The following is a 20310-nucleotide window of genomic DNA, read 5'->3' as shown; positions in this document are numbered from 1 at the left end:
AATTGCTAAAAAGAGCTATTAGAATAATAAATAAAGTTGGATATAGGGAGTCCACCAACCAGTTTTTTGTAGGATCATCTATGTTAAAATTCATGGACATTATATATTCTAAAACTTTAGAAATGATATATCGTGTGATTAAAAAGAATGTTCCAATTTGTATTTTAAGTATGTTTTAACTAAGAGATGGAAAATAGGATTTGAGAGGGTCTTATAAGTTTGAAATGCCTAAAGTGAGAACCAATGTTAAGTATAGATGTGTGTCAGTTTTGGGAGTGAAATTATGGAATGGACTTAATGATGAACTGAAGATGTGTTTTTCTTTGTCATTCTTCAGGAAGATTTTAAAAATTAGTATTATACAGGGTTTAGAAATTTGGTTTGTTAAAAATGGTTTGTGTTGATTTAATTTCTTGATTTATCATTGATTTCTTTTCAAACTGTTATACAACTTATTTATCAATGCTATTTATTTTCTTGGTTAAGGATTTGATTATTTCTATGGGGGTAAGGGATAGGATAAGTATAAGCCATAAGGCTTCAGCCTATTCCTTTTTCGGTTACTGTTTGAGTACTTTTATGTAAAATTATAATCTGTTGTTGTTGTTGTTGTTGTTGACTGAAATAAACATTTCAATTCAATTCAATTCAAATTCAAATTAATAAAATAAGTATTAATAAAAAAGAATTAGGTTAACTGGTAAGAGTAACATGACTTCTTCACTACATGATATCACAAAAATTGGCACGCTATAGAACACAAGGGACAAGGCTGAAAATTAGCATTGGAAATCTGAGATCTCAACTCTGTATTAAAAAGATGCATTATTGACTGTCTGTGAACACAGTTCACTGCAGCGATAAACAGAAATGTGAAATTCCTTTTTGAAAACTATGGATGCTGCATCATCCATACTATAGAGAAGAAGGACGCGCAGCTGGAATTGGAACTAGAATTGGTAACGTGTACATCTGGAAAGGCACCATCAGTGCTGAAAGCTTTTTGAGAGCAACATATACTCCCATCCAGACAATTTATTTTTCATAGAAGGCCTTGCCTACTTTAGCAGCTATAGTGTCTTTAGATGCAAGACATTTAAGTACTATGTATGAAAGGGAGTAAAAGTAAGCTAATATTTTCTTTTAAAAATTGTTTATTTAATCAGTTTCAAACATTTGAGATGTTATATTGTGAATAAAATATGAGTCTGTAAGATTTACAAATCACTGCTTTCTGACTTTATTTAACTTTCACACGGCATCACAACTCTTTTTTTATTAGGTTTGTACTAAATACAACTTGGAATTTGTTTTGTAAATGATGGTCTTCGTATAGTCAAATAGGAAGATAATATAAAAAATATATATATAGCAAGTTTCAGGGGCCTTAAAACCCACCATATAAATGTGAAGATTTACCATGATCATTGTCTTCAAAGATAAAAGTGTTATTCTCAGAGAGAATATAATTGTTTGGTATAGTTCAAAACACAAACAAAGCGACAGGCAGGTAAAACAAACTTTCATGAAAGTTACTGAAGAAGAAAGGCAAAAGATGCCTCAGGGTTCAGGCAGGAGAAGGATAATGAAGAACAATCCAAATCATGCTAAAAGAACAAACTCAGGAATAAAGACAGGGAAGGATGTTAGCAAGCAGACGTGCTGACAGCTAACAAAGGGAGGGATGGGATATAAATATACATAGATGCAGCTAAGCCTAATGAGGGAGGAGCAAACAATCCAAAAATGAAGGGAAAAACACAACGACATTAAGCAAAAGCATTAGAGACACAGAAAGTAAGTGATTACCAAAATAAAACACAATGATAAATGGAGTGGTACTTATATAGCACCTTTCTACTCAACTGAGCACTCAAAGTGCTTTCTGCAGCAGTCACTTTTTCTGTGCCTAAGTGGTTTCTAACAGTCACATACATGCTCACATTGGGGGGAAACTTGGGATTCAGTATCTTACCCAGGGATACTTTGGATTGCGGCTGGACGATTTGGGAACTGACCCATCCTATCACCTGAGCTACAGCCTCCCCAGAAAGCACCAATACCAGATAGAGACATAAGATGAACACTGTTGGTGCTTTTCATTATGTTAAGCTTTTGTCTCCTCCTATGACCTGCAAAGTTTGCTCATGGACAGTATCATGCAATCATGGACAGTCTTCCAAGGTGCATCTAATATATAGGACATTGTGGCACAAAGTAGCCAAAACCTTTTGGATGAATAAGAATGAGCAAAATCACTCAGTTTAATATCACGTTTCTTTGCATATAAATGCCAAACTTTCATACTCGCTGTTTTCACAGGCCTAACTTTGCACTGCAAATGTAATACAAACACATATATAAAGGAGATGCAACCATCACTTTGTATTTTATAAATCTAACACTTCATAATTGCATCATTTAATTGGCTGGTTGTGGCTGGGGTTGATATTATCAATATTATTAGCATTATCTTTTGAGCTCTTTGCAGACTCCTCACTTCACAGATATCACGGATGCTTTGAGATGGGTGTCTGTGATCCTCTGCGCAGTTTTAATCACTTGCTGCACAGCCTTCAGGTTATACCAGTTTGTGACATTTCCCGTTACGATGCTTTCTATTGCTTCTTTGTGAAAGTTAACTTCCGATGAAGAACTTGACTTCTGTTTAGCCCTTTCAAGTTTCTTTCAGAGGTACAGACATATAGCAGCCTTCTTCACCATGGTGAAGATGTGCTATGGCCATAGCAGGTTCTTTGTGATGTCTCAAAAACACTGAGGGATGGCTTCCAAGACATCAAGTCAAATCCTAGACTAAAATAACCATCTAAAAGTTTTCTCAATAATGCTTTGAAATTCTCCTAGACTACGCTTAGTCCTGAATGAAATTGGCAATTTTCTGAAGGAAGATTAGTGCTTCTCTAGGATTAAATTGAAGCTTAAACTAAACCTCCAGGGATGCAGGTTTAACCACAGGGTAATGTTTGTCGAAGAAAACATATGGATTACTTGGACTGCATTAATTAAGATCAACAAGAATTTGATGAAAGGAGTTTTCAACATCATTTTCAAATGCATGAAGGAAATACAGCGGAGATTATTTCACTTCCGTGAACCAAAGAGGACAGCCTGCACCAATTTGTCACCAGGTGCCTCTAAATTTAAGGTGTTTTTTGGTGGCATCAATGAATGATTCGTATGTGAAGTCATTCACAGTGTATGCAGTGCTACAAAAAGGACAAGCCATAGACTTCCTTGAGGCTAGCTAGAAGTTAAAATGAATATCCATGATTATGAGAGCTTCCCAGAAGTCATAGCCTCATAGAATTAAAAAAAAAATGTATGCACCCTTCAGTTAGTTTTCCACTGTTAAAAGGTAAAGTGGACATTGTAATAGAGTACTGCTTAGTGACAGTGGGTGTGCTCAGACCACCATGCTTGCACCCCATGACAGTTGAGTAATGGCACTATAACCAGGCTCATGCACACACTTCATTGCAGCAACTGCACTGACCTCCCTCCCTTCATCCTTGGTTTAAAACAGTCTGATCCAGTCCAGATGTAGAATTAATTATCACAGAGAAACAGAAAAAAAACAGAAAGCCAGCATCAGTAATGAAAACGTCTACGTTTTTGAAATGAGAGGTGCATCTCTCTCCTTCATTTCCAGATCTACTAGCAGTATCTTTATTTTTTTCATTTCCTGCTCCTCCCTAAATTACCTTAATTTAAGTTCACGAAATTCAATAGCTGGGCTTTCGATGGATAGTAAATGACCAGCACTAACCTTGCTACCCTTGCCTCTGAGGATTTGAAGTTTAAACTGCTTTGCAACCCTTTAGTTTCCTCCATGTGTTTTGTCACCTGAGAAATAGAATAATTCATACAAATTTCAAATAAATGAGATTAAATGAGGAGATGGGAACACACATAAACAACAGAAAATTTAACAGGAGAAAAATGTGTGCAAACTATCTAGATGGACATAACCTGGTGTTGTCCAAAGGTTGCTGGCACTCCAGTATTCCTGTCAGTAACTCATCCAAGTGGTCTTCATTTGCAGGTCCCCCACCAATCTGTAATGTCTCTATTGAGCTTTCAGCAGCAGATATCTTTAGATTAATGTTTATATTCTTCCCCAACAGCTGTGTAGCATAAGTATTATAATGTGAACATATTTGTTTCACAGAAGAATAAGGAGATACTTGTTGTTTAGCTGTTTGTTCTCAGTGAAGTCGTTACAAATAGACATCCTGGCTTTCATTTTCATTGTTTCTACAGCTGATGCGTGCCGTTTATCTTCCATACACTGTGCAGTTTTTTTTTCAAATAGAATTCTTCACATTATGGTACAATTTTAGGCTTTTCTAAATTCATTCATTGTTTTATAAGAAACCTTGTTCCACCTCATTTAGATTAGCATAGGTGGTTTTAGTTAAATCTTCTTATAATTCAGTACTCTACAGTCCAGAGCGGTGTAGCTTGAAGAAACTTAAACATGGCTAGACATTCTTTACTAAAATAATGGTGTCACAATTGTGAGATACTTGCTGCTGCCTATCTTGGCCAGGTCTCCCTTGAAAAAGAGGTTTTTAATCTCTGTGGGATCTTCCTGGTTAAATAAAGGTTAAATAAAAATAAAAAATAATGGTGGTTACCAACTGTCTTTCTATACACAAGCTCTTTGCTTCAGGTTATGTGTGAGCTTACAAGAAGGGTGGCTTGACTTTGACTCTTCTTCTGTACACAAGGGAACAGCAGAGCATTATTAACTCGAATCGGGACATGATCAGATGATTGGGTGATAAAGATCAAAAACAGTCAAATGCAACACTGTTGCTGCAAATAAAAAGACTAATGCTCAAAATGATTTATCTTGTGAGTTTATGATCACCAGAAGCACACTGAGTGGAAAACATATTATTATCTCGAGTTATATTTGCTTTATTGCTCAGTGCTGCTGTTTAATATCAGAGCTACATGTTAGAGTTTGACACTCAGTGTCTTCAGGTCTGTCACTCTCTTACAGCCTAATAAAGGAGATGTGGAAATCACTGTAATTCTTTAACAGAAATTAATTTTGAATTGTTAAGAAGGAGTGCTTCCTGGATTTGAAACACTTCAACTTCTTCTTCTTCTTCAAAAAACAAACAAACAACTGCACTATCATATGAAATGAAAATATCTTTATTCTCCATGGTGTGGTTAGATTTCACATAAAAGTCTTCATCGGGGAGAAAACAGAGTCCAGGAACACACTAAATCTATTCTCGTGCTGTAGCACCAGTAGCAGGTAACTGAAATTGATTTTATTGATAGTTAATTTGGGTGATAAATAGCCTACAAATGTACAAATGTGCTAACCCATTAATATTGCTTCATATTACAGGATTAGGACCTGTTCCTGGCTTACTTCAAGTCCTCTCTGGAAAATCGCCCTTAAATTTTCATCTATTCCCTCTCAGCTCCACTGAGGGGTATCTACTACTTTGTAAAATAATAAAGTAAACTCCCTAGTTGTGTTTTTATGTTGTGCAGTAGGCTGTAGATACAGCTAACATAAGTTCAAACTGGGATGCAAATGCAGATAAACAAACTTGGTGAATGAATCCAAAGTTGAGCTTTATTTACTGAATAAAAGGAAGGGGGGAAAAGCTAATAACCACAGTCACACAGGACATACTCACACACCAGATGATCCTAAAATAAATAAAAAAAAAGACAAGGAAAGCCAAGGTTAAATGTACTTGTAATTTGGAAATGAGACACAGGTAGAAACAATAAAGGCATAGCAGACAATCAGGGAAGAAAGAAAAATAACAAAGGTAAGACCACAACAAAACATATAAGAAAAAATAACCATCATCATCAGACAAAAAGGCATATAGCTAACACTGAAAAATGAAAACAGACACAGAGGAACAAAGAAGAGCAGATGGAAATGGAGATGCTATTAGCAGAGAGAGGTTCAACAAACCCAACAGATAACAAGGACCAACCACTTTGTGGTCTAGTATAGTCTAGACGAAAATGTTAATGTTTAACACTAATCCAAAATCAATAATCTAATCTAATCTAATCTAATCTAATCTAATCTAATCTAATCTAATCTAATCTAATCTAATCTAATCTAATATTATATAATATAATATAATATAATAATCTATTTAAGACACTGCATGAATTTTGAATTGTTAAGAAGGAAACACTTCAACTTCTTCTTCTTCTTCAAAAAAAAATCCACTGCACTATCATATAAAATGAAAATATCTTTATTCTCCATGGTGTGGTTAGATTTCACATAAAAGTCTTCATCGGGGAGAAAACAGAGTCCAGGAACACACTAAATCTATTCTCGTGCTGTAGCACCAGTAGCAGGTAACTGAAATTGATTTTATTGATAGTTAATTTGGGTGATAAATAGCATGTACAAATGTGCTAACCCATTAATATTGCTTCATATATGTTTAACACTAATCCAAAATCAATAATCTAATCTAATCTAATCTAATCTAATCTAATCTAATCTAATCTAATCTAATCTAATCTAATATAATATAATATAATACAATAATCTATTTAAGACACTGCATGAATTTTAATCATAGCTGGCCTTGGAATCAAAGTATCCATTGTAAACATTGTTATTAATTACCACTGAAGCAGAAAAGTATTTTATTACATTTAGAAAAGAGCGTTTGTGATTTGCGCTCGAGGTTACAGGCAAAGTGTGTTACAGTTAGCCTCCTAACTGACTCTGAGTGGATAACTGAGGCCTTTATTACCAAAGGTAAATGGGCTGCAGGGCAATCTGTTGCTGTCGGTCCCATTTAGCCAAGCACTGAAATAGGGAGCTCATGTTTGGCGGCGCTACAAAAAGTGAGATTACATAGGTGCTCAAGGGGCTTTAGGCACCTTGGCAAATACAGGGCTATTCTCCATATCACAAAGCTGAAAAGGAAAATCTCCTCACTCTCAGATAAACCTTATTTTTAAAGCACCAACATTAGATGATGTTAAAATGCTGTTTCTGATATATTTCCAGACATGTCTGGTATTTTCCTGCTATTTTCACATGCTGCATGATGAGAAAATAGTGTGTATTCCTTCTTTCAGTGGGACAGGCTCTTTCATGATAGTGTCATGTTGTGGAAACACATTGTATATTCCCTGTAGCTCTTCACTTCTGTGCTTGCAGTAATAATTTCAGTGTATCTGACTTGTCTCGCGTGCAAATCAAACACCAATGATTATCTCCTCCTACCTGATGTTATAAAATATAAAGTTTTTTAGTTTTTTCTGACTACAAATGACTTCGTGACAATGACTCATCAAGTACTTTCTAATTGAAGTCTAAGTCTCTGTCTCAAGGTGTATGAAAATAGTCTGAAGGCATAATTTTTTACTGTCTGGAAGATTATAAGTTAATTCAAAGGTTGCGGGTGCTGTGTGCTCAAAAGTAATGCCCTTCCCACTGCAGTTAATGAAACCAGGTTTTCTTTAGATGATTTATTTTTAGATTGGTTTTTTTGTGTAAGTGACTCAAAATGTATGCTGTTTGTTATTATTTGCAAGTGAATTCTGTGTGATTTTGTGGAGTCTGTGGGTACACAGTGGCACGTTTCTCATACATTCTTACACTTCCCATCCATCTTTCCAAGAGCAATCACTAAAAGTTAATGAAGCAACATTCACCTGAGAGCTTCCCATCAAATACAGCTTCACTTCAGATGTAAAATCGTTTATACAGCCAGAGGAGCATCAACATAAATTATACACTTAGCTTCGCTCACAGCTCGCCTACATCTTTTTCTTGTTTTTCTTGTTGTTGTTGTTGTTTTTTTGTTGTGTTAAGCGATATGACAGTGTTTTACTCTTTGTTTCATTTACACTCCACCGACACCTGAACCTTATGAATGATTTTGCTAATTAGCATTCACGACAAATGGTCTGAACAACAGCAATTCAGGGTTCTTACAGTTTAGTGGTGTGATATGTTGACATGTCACACATTAAGTCTGAACCATATAGTATGAAAAGGTTTCCTTTTGGGACTTAAATATAGAGCAGAAGGAAACAAGACTGGAGAAACAATTAAACCATTTTATATTTAGTATTTTGTAATATTGCATGTACTGGTTTCTTGTAGTTACAGCACGTTGGCAATAAAAAATCAGTTTGGAAAAAGAAGAAAAGGAAAAAATGGGCCATTTGCTATAATTCTCCCTTTTTTCTTTGCAGGGTATTAACACCATTTTCTCAAACTAAAAATCAATTATGCACAAACTACACTCAAAGGCAGCTAGCATTTTAAGTGGTCAGTGCCCATAGAAGAAAAGCAGTGTGTCATGTTAGGTTTTAGCTCCCCCCCCCCCCCCCCCCCCCCTCCCCTGTTTCTTAAGGACATGATTTTCAGATACCTTTCATCTGCTGTAGACAGGTTTTTTTTTAGGCCTACCACTTTTTATTTTCTTTTTCAATTATCCAATTTTTTAGTTTATTTTAGTTTATCAGGTATCTTTGGCATTTTTCATAGAATAGACATGCAACAAAGATATCATTTTAAATTTGTTCTTTGGTAAACTGTATGTTACGTGTAGACACAACAGACATTCAATAATACAACTTTTACTCTGAAAATGCTGAAGTCAAGGGCTGGACTGAAAATGAGTTGGAAAAACAGTCAATAAAATGTCCAATTAAAAAAAGCTTTGAAGGACCTTTTGAAAGCTAACTAATGATTTACACAGCTTTAAAAAATTACAACAGACTCCGGCTGCTTGGAAACAAAGTATAAAAAAATGAGGGGTGGCTCAAGACTTTTGCACAACAGTGTAGTTTTCTCTCGAATGCTCTGCTGTTACTCCACAGTGCCTGGAGCTTTCAGTGTACGCTTGATAATAAACAGCATGTATATTTGAACAGTGAATAAACTGCAAAACAATGAATAACATTAAAAGGAGACATACATTGTTATAATTAAGCAAACCGCAGCAGCGAGCCTCTCTCGCCAAAGGTCTCCAGTTATCAGGAGTTATATCCACAGGCTAAAAGTCTGAAAAGTCAACAAGAGCAAATATTGTATCTTCATAATTTATATATTTATTACTTTATTTAAGGTTTACCAACTGATCAAATTTTTATAAATATTCATAGATGTCGGGAAATGTGCTTTTTCTAAATTCATTAACAGATCCTCAGTGCAGACCGACATACGTCATGTTTCTACTGTTTTTATCTGGAATGCAGCCCACTGTAGTGTCGCACAGAGTGAGCAAATCCAAATTAATCACCACAGTCATCTCTAATCTCTTTATTGCACTGTACACTGTGGTTTCTGCTGGAGTATAGATTCCTAGCTTTTTAGTAGGAGGCTCTTTTCTATATTATCCAGTTGCAATCTTGCAACCAGCTGAAAGAGAGAGAAAAAAGGCTATTCAGTTCCCGTATTCAAAACAAAACTCAGATATAATGCAGATAACGGATAAGACTCTCTCATATATAATCATAAATTCATCCTCCTGTGAAAGCCTGTCTGTCAGTACTTTATAGTAGCCAGCACAGCACCAGATGGGATCAACCTATTAACTGCACTCATAACAAGGTGAGTATAAAGTGAGGTATTTTCTTTTTATGCAGGGCTGGTAATGATAAGGCAGTTTTAATAATATTATATTTGACATTTATCACTACTTGTATCAGTGCATATTAGAATCGATGGCTGTATTGCTGGTCATGAACTTTCCAAGTAGATCTCACCATATCAAATTGGCCAGTCACTCAGTATTAGCAGCTCTACAGAATATAATGGCAGCTAATGACAGTTCAGCCTTGATATGAGCTCTTTCCCTGACCGTCTGTTGTTAGTAATGGCTGAGGGAGTGGTGTAGTGGGCAAGTAAAGACCATGGCAGGTTAGACATCAATCTCCTCTTGTGGGGGAAAGGTCTCTCTTTGAGACTGATAAATGTTAATTACTCAATCCTGACATCAGTCAGAGAGCGCAACCCAGGCAGCAAATTAAGGAGCTGGTGATGGCGAAAGGGGAATTACTTCTGAGTATGAGGCATTTTTTTCCCATATTAGTTTGTATTATAAGTATTTATTTTTTTTATTACCTTTTTATAAATCTAATTAAAATCACATTCTGGGTCCAAAGGAACTGAATTAAAATGCTGGACGAGTGCAGTAAAATATTCACTTTGGTCTACTATCTATTTGGTTTATTATCTGGCAAACTCGTCTTTACCTCACAAAGTCCTGTCTCAGTTTTTAAAGGCCAGTCCAAACTTAAGCCATATTTAAACTGCCCACTCTGAACAATGCATGCTCATGTGGATGCTTGTGTGACTATAGAGCTGTGCGACTGACAGATTTAAATAACTGGTCACTTTGTTAGGTGACGCTTCTGATAAGCCAATTACATGGCAGCAGCTCTTTGCATTTAGGGACGTAGACTCTGAGTGTGGCTGGTCTGAGTGTTTCAGAAACTCCTGATTTGCAGTAACTTCCCCACTCAACCATCTCTAGGGTTTACGGAGAACAGACTAAAAAGAGAGAAAATGCCCAGTGAGTCACAGTTCTCTGAGCAAAAATATGTTATTGATCCTAGAGGTCAGAGGAGAATGGCCAGACTGCTTCATGAAGCTAGGAAGGCAACATTAACTCAAACTTGTTACAACCAAGGTATACAGAAGAGCATCTTTGAATGTGCAACATACTGAAGCTTGAAGCAGATGGGCTACAACAATCAAGAACAGGAAACTGAGGCTACAATTCACATGGATTCTGGCCAATAGATGAAAATTTTTACCTGGTCTGATTGGTCTTTAATTTTTGCTGCAACATTCAGATGGTTGGGTCTAAATTTGGTGTACACGACATGAAAGCATGGATCCATCCTGCCTTGTATCACAATTCAGGACTGTGGTAGAGATGAAAAGGTGTGGAAAATATTTTCTTGGCATACTTTGGGCTCCTTAGCACCAAATCGAACATCGTTTCAGTGCCATAGCCAACCTGAGTATTGTTGCTGACCTTTTTGATATTTGCCCATGGCTGCTTCCAGCAGGATAATGCACCACATCACAAAGCTCAAACTGGTTTTTTGAACATGACAGTGAGTGCACTGTATTTAAATAACCTCCACAGTCAAGGGATCTTATTAGAGCACCTTCGGGATGTGCCGGAACAAGAGATTCTCATCATGGATGTGCAACTGACAAATCCACAGCAACTGTGTGATGTTATCATGTCAATATGGACCAAAATCTCTGAGGAATATTTCTGGTACCTTGCTGAATTTAAACTCCAGAGGTACATCTAATAAAGTGTCTTCTAATTGTGTATTAAATTACAAAAATTGTGCCCTAGGATTGCAAAAACAAGAGTGGTACATTATTCAAGATAAAACATTTATTTATTTTCATAATGGTGTTCTAATTTTTTATGTGTGTTATAAATCCAAGGCTCGCCTTTAAATTTATACACCTCTTTAAAAGGTAAAACTGACAGAGTTTCTGTACTGGGTTTTCAGCTAGAGCTTTTGAAACAAGAGTGTCAAAGGAACAACAAATATGAAAAGTATTAGGGCAGGAAATTTGACAAATGCGTGATGTTTTAGAAGTTGTGCTACTGTGTTAGTATAGTCATGGTCGGGAGAGGCCGTGCTAACACCTGCTGCTCTCTGGCAGCAGCACCATGCTCTCCCTTGTTTTAAATGCACTTTAGAGCAACACGCAGCAACACTACACTTGAGCCGGAGGATGGAGGTATGGGGTCTTAACACCCCCCCCCCCCCCCCCCCCCCCCCGTTCTCTACTAGCCATCGGGGCGGGGGGGCTGGGAAGAGATGCTGGCTGTCCGATTGGCCTCCCTGCTGCTGCGGAGCCTGGTACGGTCCGCTTGCCTCCACCCCGGAGGGAAGGGTAACATCTCTTGGGTCTGGCTGCCGTTTCCCCCTCTGGGGGCGAGGATACCTGGACCCGGGGTATAGAGTATGTTTGGGGAGTGTGATTGTGTGTACATGTCCATTTACGTTTATCCCTACGTTGGGTGAGTGCTGAGTGTTTGTATATGTGTGCATGAGGGTGGTAATGCATGTCTGTGTCTGTGTGTGCCTGTTTGTCTGTGTCTATATGTCAGGTCGGGTCTTAGACTCCACCTCTCTGTGAACTCTCGGGGCCTGGATCTCCTCCATGCCTGCTTCATGCCCTGGGGGACAGGGCTATGGCTCTCTACATCCTCTTGCAGACCATTACATGGGGAAACCATTTGAATACAAGCGCGCCGATCCACACAGGTGTGCACACGGGTGTTCACTGTTCGTAGACTTAAATCACACCTTTCTTGGCTGCTACTTCAAAGCACATTGTGCGCTGTCTGTCCTGCGTGCTGCACAACAACATTCAATATTTAGTATTTACTGCTGTTTACACTTAGCTAGATTAATGCGATGGTGTTGTGTTTAGTATGTTGCTTTGTTTTGGTTTTTTTTGCTTGTTTTCTATTCTTTTTCTCTCAACAGGTGATCCAGGAGATATTTTCCCCCCCTTTCTCACTGTCCCTCTCCCCTTCTGTTTTTCTTTTCCTTCCTCTTTCTTTCTCCCTTTCCTATCCCTCACTCATGTCTGTCCCGTCTGTAACAACTGAAAATAAAATAAAATAAATAATAAAAACAAAGGTCGATCAAATGGACCAATACGGCAATGCCATGATGATCCATTTGGCAAAATAAATCCATTGGGTATCCTTGTTGGTCTTCAGACAACAATTCTGACGACTAAAGAACCAAATGGGACAGGCAAAAAAAAAAAAAAAAAAAATAGTATAGTCATGGTATTAAAACTGACAGAAATAGAAGATGTGAGGAATAAAAGCGAAAGAAAAGAAATTTTCACCAACATTGAAATATAAAAATAATAAAATCGATAGAACTGTACTGTCAGCACTTGAACACACTGACTGTCAAGCAGTCTACATTGGAAACAAACAACAAGAACTGGTTGACATCTACATCTACAACTGGCTATGGGTAGCCAGATCTTAATAAATCCATGCATATTGTCAGAGAGCAAATGATAGAGGTATCCTTAAAGGTTCTGAACAATGGTGGAGCTCTGTGGCACAAACCAGCTTCTCAGAAATACATACAAAATAATCAAAAAATGACCTTTCAGCATGTCCCAATAAATGATCATAAAACAAATTAATCAGGAGTAACTATGATTTGAGGTTTATGAACCGGAACCACTTAAGTCAAAGGCATAAAAAATGAATGAAGCAAGTATTAACCGGGGGAATTAAATAAGTATTTATTTGGTGCAGGGGCATATCGTCCATCTATTTGTCCTCATTAATCAATATAGCAGCTAACAGCCTTGCTCTGAGTCTGCCCAGTGGAAGTGGCAAGGATGTGATACAGCTAATCAATACTTCAGTGATTTTGCCTCGAGGAGAACACATGCTCTGTGAGTGAACCAGCTGATGAGTCCTCAAGAAATTCTAACACTAATCACCTGAAAAACTAGAACCGCTACAGGAGAAATCTTTTCTTCAAATTAACACAAAACTTGATGCAGGCTCGACATTTTTGTGCATGTGAGCTAGAAAAAGAGAGACACAATTAGAGAAGAGCAGACAGCCACAAGGATAGACTACAATTAGAGCTCACTGTATGTATAACAAAAATAGGATCAGGACTAAACTGATGTTAATGATATTGAGATAAGTGTGTGCTAATCAAGGTTTCTTTGGCAGTGTTTGTGGACATCGCCCACATCTATGCAAGCTGTTTAAATTGGTATCCTGTATATGAAAACAGCAAATAAGGGAGATGCGTCTCTTATATTTTATTTTATATGATGTTTTGCAGCCTGTGTTAATTCTCTTCTACCATGGAAACACGCTACAGTCAAAAGGAGGTTCGTGCACTGATGCGGTTTAAATGTTGTCATCATTTGTTAAAAGTCTGTTCGTGGGAAGTTTCATCCTTGCTTTCTCTTTTTAGAGTTAGCTCTTTTCTGTGCTCTGTGCACAAATACATTTTGAAAAGAAAAGGCTCCATCGCATCTGTGTAGGTTCTCAGTCATCCAGATCATGTTAAGGAGCTTGGAAAGAATGGACAACTCCCACTAGGGATTAAATACTTGGGACTCGCCACCATTTGGTTTTAGCATTGAAGAAGCTTCTTCAGGAAACTTAAAGAAGTCCAGCTGATTTCTTTCCAAACTCCTTACACTAAAGGCTTCATCTTTTTTTCTGAACAGACAAATGTGGGTGACTTTCAGTAGTGATTTGGACTATATCCAAATATTGTTTGCTTCAAGATGAGCAATGAAGCTGGACAATATTGGATGCACTTACAAAACTGTGCAAGCAGAAACCTGACAGAGGAGTCAAGATAGATTTCTAATCAGGCCATCAGTAGGAAAGACTCAGCAATCAAATAATTATGGTTTGTAATTGAGAAATGTGTTTATTTGTATTTGTGCAACCTCACAATGACACCACACCTAGCTAAAAAACACTGCTGTATGTGTCCCCACATTCAAATTATTCTTTTTTTTCCCCCACTAAACAACTGAATGAAGCGCTCCTACAGAGATTACTGTGAACCAGGCTATTCATTTCTTCAGGTCTGTATACTGAAACAATACAGTAATTTGCAGGTATTGATCTCACCTAGCTTTACAAGACAGTGAGCAATCATTTTGTCTTTGAAACCTTTGGCTTTCAGGAGCACTCTGTTATTGTCAAAGTTCAAGCTTCCAACATGCTGTTAACTTCCAGCTAAAAGACTGCTGGATTGCTTGGCAGTAACACTTTTTCTGAGAATGAGTCTGAAAAAATTCGACCCCATCCATTCGCACCATCGCATTATTGTATCAGGTTGGAGGTATTTTCCAACCTAGCACAGATTTAGGGGAAACAAATCCCTGTTCTAGTAGTAGAAGTGGAAAGCATTGTGATGAGATAAATCAGCTTGACAATATGTTTCCTTCACTAATGGTTTTCCTCTAACTCTTTCTCATTCTCAATGAGTTACATTGACACTCTGTCTCTGAACTCTTCGGTCCTTCATTTGCATCGAAGAATACCTAAAAGGTGCATCTCAATGTGAAGGAAGACGGGTTTCGCAGCGGCATCTGATCTTTTATTCATAACGCATCGCCGTCATTGTGCGTCTGTCTTTCCACTCTCATTCATCAGCACATTATGATATTGTTTTGTTTGTGTTGCCCCTGCTGCGAGAAGGGCATAAAACAATTCTCTTTTTAAATCCCTAATCAGGTCAGCCTCTGGTAATGACCCTAAATTGTGTGTGTGTGTGTGTGTTTATGTATGTGCATGTATGAGAGAGATATTGGGGGGATATTTAATCATATCAGTGCTTACTGACTCACTCCTTTTGTCTCCCCTTTACTCTTTAAGTAGGAGGGTTCAGGTTTTACTGCATTATGAAGAAAATACATGAACTGCGGTATCTTTTGTTGTAAAACCTTAACAATGGAGCTGGGCTCACAGCTAACCAGCTCAATTTAACATTTATAGAGAAAGTGCAGTGCGATTAATACTCCACTCAGCCTTTACACTCACCGTTTAAGATTCTTTCAGCGTCGCCACTTATGCTGCTCCGTTATGATGTATGGGTCACTGACAGAAGAGATGCTTTACTTCATTCCACTGCTGCATAAGAAGCCACACAGACTTACCTGAGAACAGAACCGCACCAAAGAAATACCACATAAGTGTTTACCAATGGATCCCAGCTCACAGGAACTTTAGTTGTAATGCCAGCAGTATAGGCAAACAGATCGAACACGGCACATTATCCAAGGCTGGCAGAAAGCTGTCAAATACATGACTGCAAGCAAATTCGCACTGCAAGGTCTGTGCACTTTAACGGTGCCCATGCCAGACGGACGACCCTGTAAAAAAGAGATGAGACTCTGAGTCATGTTTATCAGACTTCACTTGAAAACTTGTAAGGACTGCTGTAAACCAGACACAAGCATCTTAAGTGTCTTGTAAAAATGATAATTTAAGACATTACATTACGATCTAACTCGGGTTGGAGGGAAGACCCCTTCCATCCCAGCAGCAAAACAAAGCTCTGCACAGTGTGGCTCCTGCACTTGCCTCCTAAATGTTGAGAATATCTGCGATTCTTTATGATTGTAAGCACAAAAAGAATCATTTATTTAATTATTTAATTTATAAAAGCCGATAAAATGCCACTCATAAATACTCAGACAGGAGTGTTTCGTTTTTGCTTCATAACTGGGTCTTTTTTAGGCAAGAAAAAAATCTATATTAATATGAATTATGAACTCATACAATGACTCACTCTTTTGCAAAGGTAATTATCCCACCAGACGCAAATGCTCTTCTCCTCTGATGCAGTGTGCATGCAGTCAGGTTGATAAGCATGTAGGAGCCTGAAGAGAAAAGGAGGTTGTTATATTAGGACATTATATGGATATTATTACTTGAGGAAAGTAAGAATTACAGAATGCTTACTGCTGACTTATGTGATATTCCATTACATTGTGAATTGCCACCTTCTGCCTGTATTTTGTGTGTTCCATGAATTGACACATTTCCATAATATATTGATGTGCACATATTGCATAAATTTGTGCGTATCAATATGTGATAGAAAAGTCTTACTGAGATTACCTCCATATATTTTATGCACAAATCGCATAAAGATTTGATGCACAAATTGTATAAAATTTTTATGCACAAATTTTAGGCACAAATTGGTGCATAAAAATGAGCCATAATGCAGTAACTGAAGGATATGATGCTTGAAATATCCACGAGGAGCCCCTCTGGATGCCAGTTTTATGCATCCATGCCAATGTTCCATTAAAACCTAGACAAATGCATACTGCTGACAGGACATAAAAAGTTCCTGAACTTAGTGGATAAGGGAGCATGGCAATCATACAGAGATCATACATATATCTCTGGACAAAAGTGTTGAGCCATGCCTCTTAATTTTAATAACCACAGGAACTCAGCCACCAAGTGGACGACCAAAATTAAAATTACAGAGCAGGGTCGCCAAGCACTGAGGTGCATAGAACCCCCCCCCCCCCCCCCCCACGCACACACACACACACACACACACACACAATAACTGCAGAGCTGTGAACTACCTCCGGCATTAACATCAGCAGAAAAACTGAGCACCAGGAGCCTCATAACCTGTTTTTTTTTATGGCTGAACAGCTCCAGTGTGCAGGTGGCCCAGTACTTTTGTCTGTATGTTGTAAGCAACTTCAAGAAAAAGGCAAGATAACTGAGAGGCACGACTAATCACAAATACACAGTTAACAAAATATACACTTAAAAAAACTAAGATATGAGTAAAATAGTTGTGCCTCAATAACTACAGTTGCTAGTGACAGATAGATCTTTTTTGTCTCCGATCCACAGAGATTATTCGTCGTGTCACTCTTGTCTAGATGATAATTTAAATGCATAGCTCCACTGCTGAAAGGCTCTGTACTGTTCAATGGTTAATGGGTATCCACAGTGTGTGTGGATTGGATTTCCCTGAACCACCCTTTGGTACTATATACTATTTTCTACTATAGGATCAGATTGCTGGAGCAGTCCCACAATGAACTGAGCCGTTCTTCTCCACTCATCTCTTTTTCTACTTGGTCCCATAGTTTATGTTTTATCCTGCTCTCCCAATGTTCTACTTTTTTTCTCATCTCTTTCAGCTGCACCCTCCCACCCCCACCAGCCACAGTAGATGGCAGTGATCTCTTCCTGTTTAAAGGGAATTCTTCCTTTCCACTATTGCCACCTACTTGCTCATAAGGCAATCATCTGTTTGTCTCAGATATTGCAGGGCCTTCACCTTGCAACATAAAGCACAGTGAAGGAACTGTTATTGCCTCGAGGTGAAGTATAAAAGGTAAAGTGTGAAGTATATAAATACAACTGAGTTGAACTGAATGCTTAGAGTTTGTCCTTCTGGTCATGCCTGTTGCATGAGACAAACATCACAATTATTGCTGCTCCTTAGAAGAAAGGGAAAAAAAAGAGAGAAATGCTAAGAAAGTCAACCCATTCAGTGAACCTCTCACCATTTTGCAAGCTGAGCTGATGCCTTGAAGCATGCAGCTGTAGCAACCAGTCCCAGAACAAAATCAGGAGACGCTCAGAGCAAACAAGTGTCATCTCATGGGACTCATGCTCACCAGGAGGAAAACGGCAGTCAAGCTTTCTCCTGGAGGCAGTGTGTCTGAGCAGGATCATGCCCAAACTCTTCTCTTGCCTTACACTGGCATCAGATAATCTGTTTAAGTGTATTTTTGCCTCTTCTATCATTTCTTTATTAAACACTCACTGTGCAAACTGTTAGGTGAAACCGGTGACTTTAGTTCTGTAAAATCCACAGTAGTTCAATTCTTCCTAATGCAGCTATATGCAAAAATCCAATTCATGAACACCTTGCGTGTGAGTCGCACAGTTGCTCAAACCAGACGTTTAACATGTGATATGTTCTCATCAACTTGCAATGCAAGTGCAATAAACTTCTCACAAGCAGCCATAAATGATTAGTTTAGGTCACAGCCACGATGTTTCAGAATATGTCTGCGACTGTAAAGTGAACAAGAGAGAGCAAAGCTTTGTGAAGAGACGCATAAGCAAAGAGGAAGGAAGCTAGACAGAGAGGCTTATGTAAGAAACAATTCAAGGATACTTCTTTTTAGCTGGTGACATTGTTTTGATTGCTGCGGTTCTAACATGAATATCGGCAAACACCTTCCGCCACTTAGCGATCTGTAAAGCATTAATTTAGCATCATTCAGGCATCCTTTTTTTCTTTTTAGAGTAATAACATATTACAGGACACATAGTGGCTTCTGTAAATAGAGTGCAGGAAATGTATAATTATATGTTTGGATTTGCCGCTTGAGTGAAGATGTAACACGCCAAGATCCTGAAAGCAGCTGAAGCCGTACATCATCGTGGAAGTCAGCATAAGACTCCAGCAGCAATAAAATGTGCCGTTCATCTTTTATGTTAACCTCGAAGCAGATGTGTGTTATGGGAAGATCTCCTCTGGCGCTGTGCTTTGCGGGGAAAAAGCATAATTTGTTTCTCTTTTGATATCTTATTCTACTTGAATGGTGCTATAGGAGCAGGGAGCAAGAAGCAGGAAAAGGGATAAAGGAGGGAACTATTCTCCGTCAAACCCACAGGGTCCCTCCATTGCTCTGCTGATGGTCTGTAATCGGTGTTTGGCACTGATGTGAAGTGGCTGGAGCTGCAGGGTCACCCTTTTGATACTTTTCAACATGACTCTGGTTTGTGTGCCCCATAATGGCCTGTTCACTTTTCTCTTAAAGAATAGTCAATGTAAAAAAAAAACACTGACAGTTTGGCCATTGGGCTTTCACCCAGCAGGGAACGCTGACTTTAAAAATCTTTACTAGCTAACCTTTTTACATACTAACAAGAGTACTGTGGCGAGATTTTGGGATAAACATTATTTTTCTTTATTGATCGGCTCCATCCACTGAAAAAGGCAGAATAGAAAAACACGTTTAAATGCGCCATCTTCTAAATGTCACTGATTTCTTTAACCCGGAGCTCAAGCTCTGATAACAGTAGTGTTTATGGTGTCGTTGTGCCATGTTAGGTTGGCCATCATGTTCAGCCTGCAGCTGATCTAAGACACACTCATAATTATGCAGCACTCTCAAGGTCTGAGTCATGAAGCTGAGCCAGGGCAGCTGTTTGCAGTCAGAGGTGTCCCATAGAGGGCACTGTTGGTTCTCATGAACGACCTGTGGCACAACAGGTTGCAGTGCTCCACTCTCTCTTCGCCAAGTGTACATTCGCTGTCCAGCCAACTTGACAGGCACGAGCGGAGAAATGGAAAATGATGCGGTCTGTTTTGCCATAATTAACCCGCTGAACCTGATTTTTTATTTTTAATAAAATGCTTTAAACGTAAACGCGTGCCTCAAGATTTCTTTTCCTGCAAGGCAGTGCACATGACATTAAGCTTTTCATGTAAAAATCGGTTTATTCCAAACAGTGTTAAATAATTCCTATCTCCATTCCCCACTGGGACAACTGTAATTAGTGTCTATTCCGCCGTGAGTCACGTGTATATGTTCATTTTCGACCCGGAATCAACAGCGTAATTACTCTGCATCGTGAGGTGCCAAGCTCCTTTCTAATGTGCCAACTTTATTTATGATGATTACTATTATCTTTATTTCCAACGATGTGGGACAGAAAGCGCAGTCGTCTCGTGATCTGAGCTTTAGGAAAC

This window comes from Neolamprologus brichardi, chromosome 7 (genome assembly GCF_056152115.1).
Source record: "Neolamprologus brichardi isolate AB-2024 chromosome 7, ASM5615211v1, whole genome shotgun sequence".
NCBI lineage: Eukaryota > Metazoa > Chordata > Actinopteri > Cichliformes > Cichlidae > Neolamprologus > Neolamprologus brichardi.
This window is presented reverse-complemented; position numbering follows the sequence as displayed.